This window comes from Elaeis guineensis, chromosome 1, assembly GCF_000442705.2.
Source record: "Elaeis guineensis isolate ETL-2024a chromosome 1, EG11, whole genome shotgun sequence".
Lineage (NCBI taxonomy): Eukaryota > Viridiplantae > Streptophyta > Magnoliopsida > Arecales > Arecaceae > Elaeis > Elaeis guineensis.
In genome coordinates this window covers 61,781,089-61,789,633 of record NC_025993.2, presented here as the reverse complement: position 1 = coordinate 61,789,633, position 8,545 = coordinate 61,781,089, and positions in this window count along the sequence as shown.

Below are 8,545 nucleotides of genomic sequence, written 5' to 3'. Positions count from 1 at the left end.
TCGATACTACATGATTATATGTTTTATTATCGAAATTAGAATATGAAATATAATTTATGAAGAATTATGATATAAGAAACATTATGAATTGACAACCTGACTATGTAAAGGACCCCATCAATGGAGGCATATACATTGGCAATTGATTTGTCCTGAGGGTTCATGTCGTCAGAGAGACCAGCGACAAACCGCCAGAGAGACCAGCGGTTCCGAAGGACTTTGCTGCTAGATGATTCGCAGCTCACCGCAAGAAGATATGCGGTGTTATGACCCTGCCACAGGAAAAATGTGGTCATAGCTCATGGTTGACGAAAAGAATTTAAGAATGAAAGAAATTGAAATCCGGAAAGAAACTTGAATTTTCGAAAAAGAAATGAATTTGGCATGAATTATGTTGCATAATTGAAATTGATTTCGAATTGATGAACTCTATATGCTTATTTTCTATAAATGATTATTTACTTAAATGCCTGATGAAATCTGTTGAGAAGTGATCATTGCTTACTGAGCTGTCTAGCTCATTACCTCTTTTTTTACTGTTTTTACAGATGTTGAAGAATTAAGATGATACAAGATATGAATGGAAGAGTGATCAGAAGCAGAATCTCTATACTTTTATTTTTAGTTGAAAGTTTTATTGATTTTGATATAAGGACTATGAATCATTGTTGAATTTATTGAGATATTAAAGAAAAAAATTTATGTCGTTATATTTTGGATTTAAATCATTGACTAATTATTCTGCTGTTGTTTTAAGATAACATGATAAGATGCCTTGCATGCTTATGGAAAAAGTTTATCATGAGTATGCGGCGGTTGCCATGACCCTCGATTCACAATCTCGGGTCGGGGGCGTGACAAAAGCCCTGACGATAAAGGAGTTCGACAACCACAAGTCGAAGATGGGTATTAGATACTGTGTCGAGTGGCTTTAGGACAAGTGGGAGTTGTTGGAAAATATATCCCAAAAACCAATCGTCAACCTGTTGACGATTGAGCAACCTTGTATTATAATTGATTTGTTAATAAATAAAATATATTTTTGGTATTTTCATCATAAATTTTTATCTTCTAATGAACTCCGTTGTTGTGATGAAGTCCTTAGGACTATTTAGGTTTGATAAAGAGAGAATTTATTGATTAGTCTTTAAAACTGTTCACGACCAAATGATAGGCTGTTAATAAAGACGACAGCTTCTATCGAGCATAGGTCACTGTAGGCCATATGGATTAGTTATCCTCATAACCAAGGAGTGTGGAGATACTAGTATGGCATACAGGTGAGATGTAAGGGTACATCATCATTGAACGTGATTAACTCTAGAGCATTCTGCTGTCGAGAATATCTCTGATGGGATATAGGTATAAGTGTCCCTTAGACCTGAGATCACCTCAGTGACTTGCAAGTAACTCACTATGCTTTGGTACTGGACCTATTGAATTTCTAATTTGGTGATGGAAGGCTTCTGGGCATAGTCAAGTACTTACAAAGTCGGAGTGTGATCAAGATGGGATTGACCACTCCAAGAGTTGGAGAAAAATGAGTTGTTGTATTTCAATTTAGCAAAACCTTGTCCAGGATAATCCATCAGATGGATTTGATATTTTGAAATACAATGTGGACAACCTGATCAAAGTTGATAGTTAAACTCTGAGGTGTCCTATGAGCATTTTGGTCAAGGGGATGAATTATATGGAAACTATATCCGCATGGGTTCTAAGGATGTTGTTCTACACATTCGATTTATCCGATCGTCGGGTACCATTGCTAGATGGCCACTTCAATTGGTATAAAAATTTATTTCTATACTACTGACTTAGGTTTGAACCTATGAGGTCACACATATTAGAGTTCACGATCCGATCGGATAGTTGATCAACAATTAAGAATCATTCAAGGGTTAAAAGATCAATACGATTGATATTTAACCTAGTGCAAGTGTTGCAGGAGGATCGATTAGCAATTCAATTGCTAATTGACTTAATTTGATTAAACCAATAGGTTAAGATTAAGTCTAATTGAATATGATTTAATTAGATTTGGTTTGGGCTTGATTGGATCAAGTCCAATTGGTTTATTGGATAAGCCAAGTGCAAGAAAAAACTAGTCCTAGTTCAATTAGAACTTGGGTCAACCTAATTTCTAATTCGATTAGAAAATTAAATCAGATTTAAATCTAATTTAATCTGATTAAATTAGATTTTTAATTAGGTTAAGATCTATTTTAATTAGATTGATTTAGTTTTAGTTTGATTTGGTTTGAAAAACCAAATTTGAACAAGTCATAGATTGAATCCTAGTAAGACTAGGATTCCACCTTGCGCCACCTTAGCCCCCCATGCCCACTCTCTCTTATTTTGTGTGACAAAACCTTCTCTCCCAGACCTTCATGCATGCCCAAAGATTTCCACTCTTTCTCTTTTACATGGAATGTGGTTGTGGACCAAGTCAAAGTAGGAATTAGTTTGGATTTCAAATTCTATGAGATAAAATTTTAGGAAACCAAAACTCTTTCCTTATGGCACTGATTTTATCCAGATTTTTTTTGAGATTTTTGTGGCTTTTATGGCACATATTGTGTGCCATTTGCTGGTGGTCCATAGCAAAAAAAGAAGGAGGGGACGCCCAAGAGTTGGGCACCACTTGTCTTGCCCTATTTGGATTTTCCTTGACTAGGTATTTGACCTAGACAAGGATTCTTCGTATCTATTTATTTAAGATAAATTTTTTCTTAAAATTTTTGTGGATTATATAGAATTTAGAGACCTTTGGGACATGTAAAAATAAAGAAGAAAGGGTGTTGCAACATGGAGATATAATAGATACAAAACTAAGTGTCTGGGTTAGAGTGAAGAGAAGAAGAAGAGGGTCTTCTTCTAGGGTTGCTGTGTTCACCTCTTCCCTTCCTCCATCTATGAGTTATCTAAGAGTGTCTCATATCTTAAACTCTATCTCCTACTTCTCATCTTTGAAAGAGTCCAAATTAAAAAGAAGGAGGCATCTGATCGACCATCGAAGAAGGATCAGCATAGTACTAGCATACTGTGCTGATTTCCTGGACCAGGACTTCTGATCGTGATTCGTGGGCTCGTGTGGATGACTTCTAGAGATCGGACATGTGTATGACTTGCAACATTATCCTCAAGCCCGAATCAGTAAAGTTAGAACATCTAACTTGTAAGGTAATAGATCTGATCTATTATATTTTACATACATTAGATGTAGTATAGAAACATGTTGATATGATCAACATGTAGTTTTTACTCTTTATATTTTAATTTTTGATTTAATACTATATAATAATCATGCAATAGGATCTTAGATTTAGGAATTCTCTAATTTTATAAGATAAATTTTAATTTATTTTAGTCTTCTGCTGCCTGATCTGGAAAAAGTTTCAAGATCTAACCCTGAAACCCTAGATCTGGTTCCTTCAGGTCCACAACCACGTTCCATGTAAGAAAGAAAGAGTGGAAAGCTTTGGGTATGTGTGAAGGCCTGAGAGAGAAGGTTTTGTCATACAAAATAAGAGAGAGTGGATGTGGGGGCCTAAGGTGGCACAAGGTAGAATCGTAGACTTACTAGGGTTCAATCTATGACTTGTTCAAATTTGGTTTCTCAAACCAAATCAAACCAAAACCAAATCAACTCAATTAAAATAGATCTTAACTCAATTAAGAATCCAATTTAATTAGATTAAATTATATTTAAATATGATTTAATTTTTTAATCGAATTAGAAATTAGGTTGACCCAAGTCTTAATTGAACTAGGACTAGTTTTTCCTTGCACTTGGCTTATCCAATAAACCATTTGAACTTGATCCAATCAAGCTCAAACTAAATCTAATTAAATCATATTCAATTAGACTTAATCTCAGCCTATTTGCTTAATCAAATTAAGCCAATTAGCAATCAAATTGCTAATCAATCCTCCTGCAATACTTGCACTAGGTTAAATGTCAATCGTATTGATCGTTTAACCCTAGAACGATTCTTAATCATTGATCAACCATCTGATCGGATCGTGAACTCTAATGTGTATGACCTCATAGGTTTGAACCTAAGTCAGTAGTATAGAAATAAATTTTTGTACCAATCGAAGTGACCATCTAGTAATGGTACCCGACAGCAGGATAGATCGAATGTGTAGAACAACATCCTTAGAACCCATGCGGATATAGTTTTCATATAATTCATCCCCTTGACCAAAATGCTCATAGGATACCTCATAGTTCAACTGTCATCTCTGATCAGGTTGTCCATATTGTATTTCAAAATATCAAATCCATCTGATGGATTACCCTGGCCAAGATTTTGCTAAATTGAAATACAGCGACTCATTTTTCTCTAACTCTTGGAGTGGTCAATCCCATCTCGAACACACTCTGACTTCGCAAGTACTTAACTGTACCCAGAAGCCTTCCATTACTGAATTAAAAATTTAATTAGTCTAGTACCAAAGCACAATGAGTTGCTTGCAAGTCACTGAGGCGATCTCAGATCAAAGAGACACTTATACCTATATCCCGTCAGAGACATTCTCGACAGCAGAATGCTCTAGAGTTGGTCACGTTCAATGATAATGTATCCTTACATATCACCTGTATGCCATACCAATGTCTCCATACTCCTTGATTAAGAGGACAACCAATCCATATGGCCTACAGCGACCTTTGCTCGATAGAAGCTGTCATCCTTATTAACAGCCTATTATTTGGTCATGAACAGTTTTAAGGATTAATCGATAAATTCTCTCTTTATCGAATCTAAATAGTCCTAAGAACTTCATCATAACAACGGAGTTCATTAGAAGATAAAAACTTATGATAAAAATACCAAAAATATATTTTATTTATTTACAAATCAATTACAATACAAGGTTGCTCAACCGTCAACAGGTTGACGATTGGCTTTTGGGACATATTTTTCAACAACTCTCACTTATTCTAAAGCCACTCGGCACAGTATCTAATATCCATTTTTGACTTGTAGTTGTCGAACTCCTTTATCATCAGGGCTTTAGTGAAAGGGTCGGTCAGGTTCTCCTTTTCATTGATCTTTTGAAGGTCGACATCACCTCGATCCATGATCTCCTGGACCAGGTGGAAGCGATGCAAAATGTGTTTTGTCTGCTAATGTGCTTTGGGTTCCTTTGCCTAAGCAATGGCACCAGTGCTGTCGTAGTAGAGCAAGATCGGACCATCGATGGAGGGTGCTACTCCGAGCTCGGTGATAAATTTTCTCAGCCACATAACTTCCTTTGCGGCATCCGATGCTGTGATGTACTTCACCTCATAAATAGAGTCTGCCACAGTATGCTGTTTGGAACTCTTTCAGTAGATGGCTCCACCATTTAGAGTAAAGATATATCCTGACACGCTTCTGCTGTCATCATGGTCAGATTAAAAGCTGGAGTCTGTGAACCACACAAGTTTCAGATCTGACTCGTCATAAACCAACCAATGGTCCTTAGTATTTTTCAAATACTTAAGGATGGCTTTCACCACTTTCCAATGATTTTCTCCAAGATCAGATTGGTATCTACTCACTACTCCTAGTGAGTATGCCACATCTAACCTTGTACATGTCATGGCGTACATGATAGATCCCACGGTCGAAGCATATGAGACTTTACTCATACGCTCTCTCTCTTCAGGAGTTGTCGGACAATGCTTCTTAGAGAGAGAAATTTCATGGCTTATCGGTAGATAGCCCTTCTTAAAATTCTCCATGCTGAACCTCTTCAGCACAGTATTTATGTACGTGGACTGGGATAATCCAAGCATCTTTTTAGATCTATCCCTATAGATCTTCATTCCTAGGATGTAGGATGCTTCACCCAAATCCTTCACGGAGAACTGTGATGACAACCAAACTTTTATTCCCTGTAGTGTGGAGATGTCATTCCTGATTAAGAGAATGTCATCTACGTACAAGATAAGGAATACCACAACTGGATCATTTGCCCATTTATAGATGCAGAATTTTTCTCCATTCTTAACGAAGCCATACGTTTTGATCATCTTATCAAAATGCATGTTCCAACTCCGAGAAGCTTGTTTTAATCCATAAATGGATCTCTGAAGCTTGCACACCTTGGACTCATCTGTAGATATAAACCCCTCAGGTTGTATCATATACACCTCTTCGGTCAGCTCTCCATTCAGGAAAGCTGTCTTTACATCTATCTGCCAGATCTCATAATCCAGATGGATAGCTATTACAAGCATTATCCGAATGGATTTGAGTATTGCCACAGGGGAGAATGTCTCGTTATAGTCAATACCATAATGTTGACGATATCCCTTGGCAACCAAACGAGCTTTATAGGTCTCCACCTTTCCGTCTGCATCCCTTTTCCTTTTGAAGACCCATTTACACCCAATGGGTTTAACCCCTTCAGGTGGGTCAATCAATGTCCATACATCATTGATCTTCATGAACTCCATTTCGAATTTCATGGCTTCAAGCTATTTCTCAGAATCAGGTCTCTGCATTGCATCCATATAGATGATCGGATCCTCATCATTCTCATCGAGTTCGATGGGATCACCATCCCGGACCAAGAAACCGTAGTATCTATCCGGCTGACACGGTACTCTATCAGATTGCCTTAATGGTGCAGGTACATTGGGCTTCAAATCTGATCTAATCAAATCCGACTCAGGTTCAACTATTGGTGTCGGTCCTTCTACCTGTTGAACTTTATCAAGTTCAACCTTAGAGGCAATGGTCCCTTCACTAAGGAACTCTTTTTCTAAAATGGTTGCCTCAAGGCTGACGAACACCTTTTGTTCATCAGCATGGTAGAAAAAATATCTTTTAGTCTCTTTGGGGTACCCTATGAATGTGTATTTGTCAGACCTAGATCCAAGTTTATGTGTAACTAACCATTTGACATAGGTCTTGCACCCCCATACCCTAAGATGTGAAAGTGCTGGCTTATGTCCTATCCATATCTCATATGGAGTCTTAATTACAGACTTACTTGAAACCCTATTTAATAGATAATAGGCCGATTCGAGTGCATATCCCCAAAAGAATATCAACAAGCTGGCAAAACCCATCATGGATCGGATCATGTCTAACATAGTCCGATTTCTCCTTTCAAACATACCATTATGCTGTGGTGTTCCTGGAGGAGTCCATTGGGAGAGAATCTCATTCTCTCCTAGATATGTGAGAAACTCACCAGAAAGGTATTCTCCTCCTTGGTCAGATCAAAGAGTTTTAATACTCTTCCCAGTTTATTTTTCTACTTCACTTCAGAATCGTTTGAACATTTCAAATAAATTCGACTTTTGTTTCATCAGATAGACATATCCATATCTAGATAGATCATCTGTGAAAGTGATGAAGTAAAAATATCCACCTCTAGCACTTGTGCTCATGGGCCCACATACATCAGTATGTACTAGGCCCAAGAGCTCAATAGCTCTCTCACTTTTTTCAATAAAAAGTGACTTGATCATTTTACCAAGAAGACAGGACTCACAGGTTGGAAGTGATTCACAATCACTGACTTCGAGGATTCTCTCTTGAGTCAATCTATTTATCCTATTCTTGTTTATATGACCTAGCCTATAGTGCCATAAGTAGATATCTGATACACTATCTAATCTAGGGTGCTTGCCAGTAGAATAGACTACATTAACGGGTTGTGATAACATATATACACCATTGTTCAAATGTCCACAAAAAATAGTAACACCATTCATAATGATATTACAAACTTGTTTCTTTATTGAAATTTTATAATCATTTTTGACCAGAAGGCCTACAGAAATAACATTTAAAAAGAAATTAAGACAGAAATGATAATTATTAAGAACAACGGTATGGGACTCAAATACAAGTTTCAAGATTTCTAATGCTAGAACTGAAACTGATCTTCCATCTCCAACGTTTAGGAACCTCTCGCCTTGCTCGAATCTCCTACTGACCTGCAACCCCTGCAATGAATTATAAATATGGTAAGGGCTACCGGTATCCAATACCCAGTTAGTTATATCGCAAATAAAGAAATTACAAGGAGTTATCATATAAATACCTTGCCCAGCAACAGCTTGCTTCTTTCTCTGTCTGTTCGAATCTAGGGAGGCAATGTACTGAGGACAGTTCCTCTTCCAATGCCCCCACTTCTTGCAAAAGAAGCATTCAGTTTGACTCGTATCGGGCTTGATCTTTCTGGTCTGGCCCTGCACTGATGTCCCAACCTGAACTTGCACCTTCTTCACTTTCTTCTTCTTGTTCTTCTTCCTTTTCTCAAAGGATCGAGAACCAGAAGACGAACCTCCCACTAAGTTCACCGACTCCTTGTGGAGTTGGTGATCCTTCTTAAAGTTCTGAAGCAACCCCAGTAATCCGTGGTAGTTTACTTTAGGCTTTGTCATTCTATAATGAGTGAGGAATGGGAGATAAGACTTGGGCAGCGAGTTCAGTATTGCATCATTCCCAAGCTGCTCATGCAAGGAAAAGCCGAGCTTGCTCAAATGTTCCATCAGCTTGATCATGTATAATACATGATTCGTGATAGAGACACC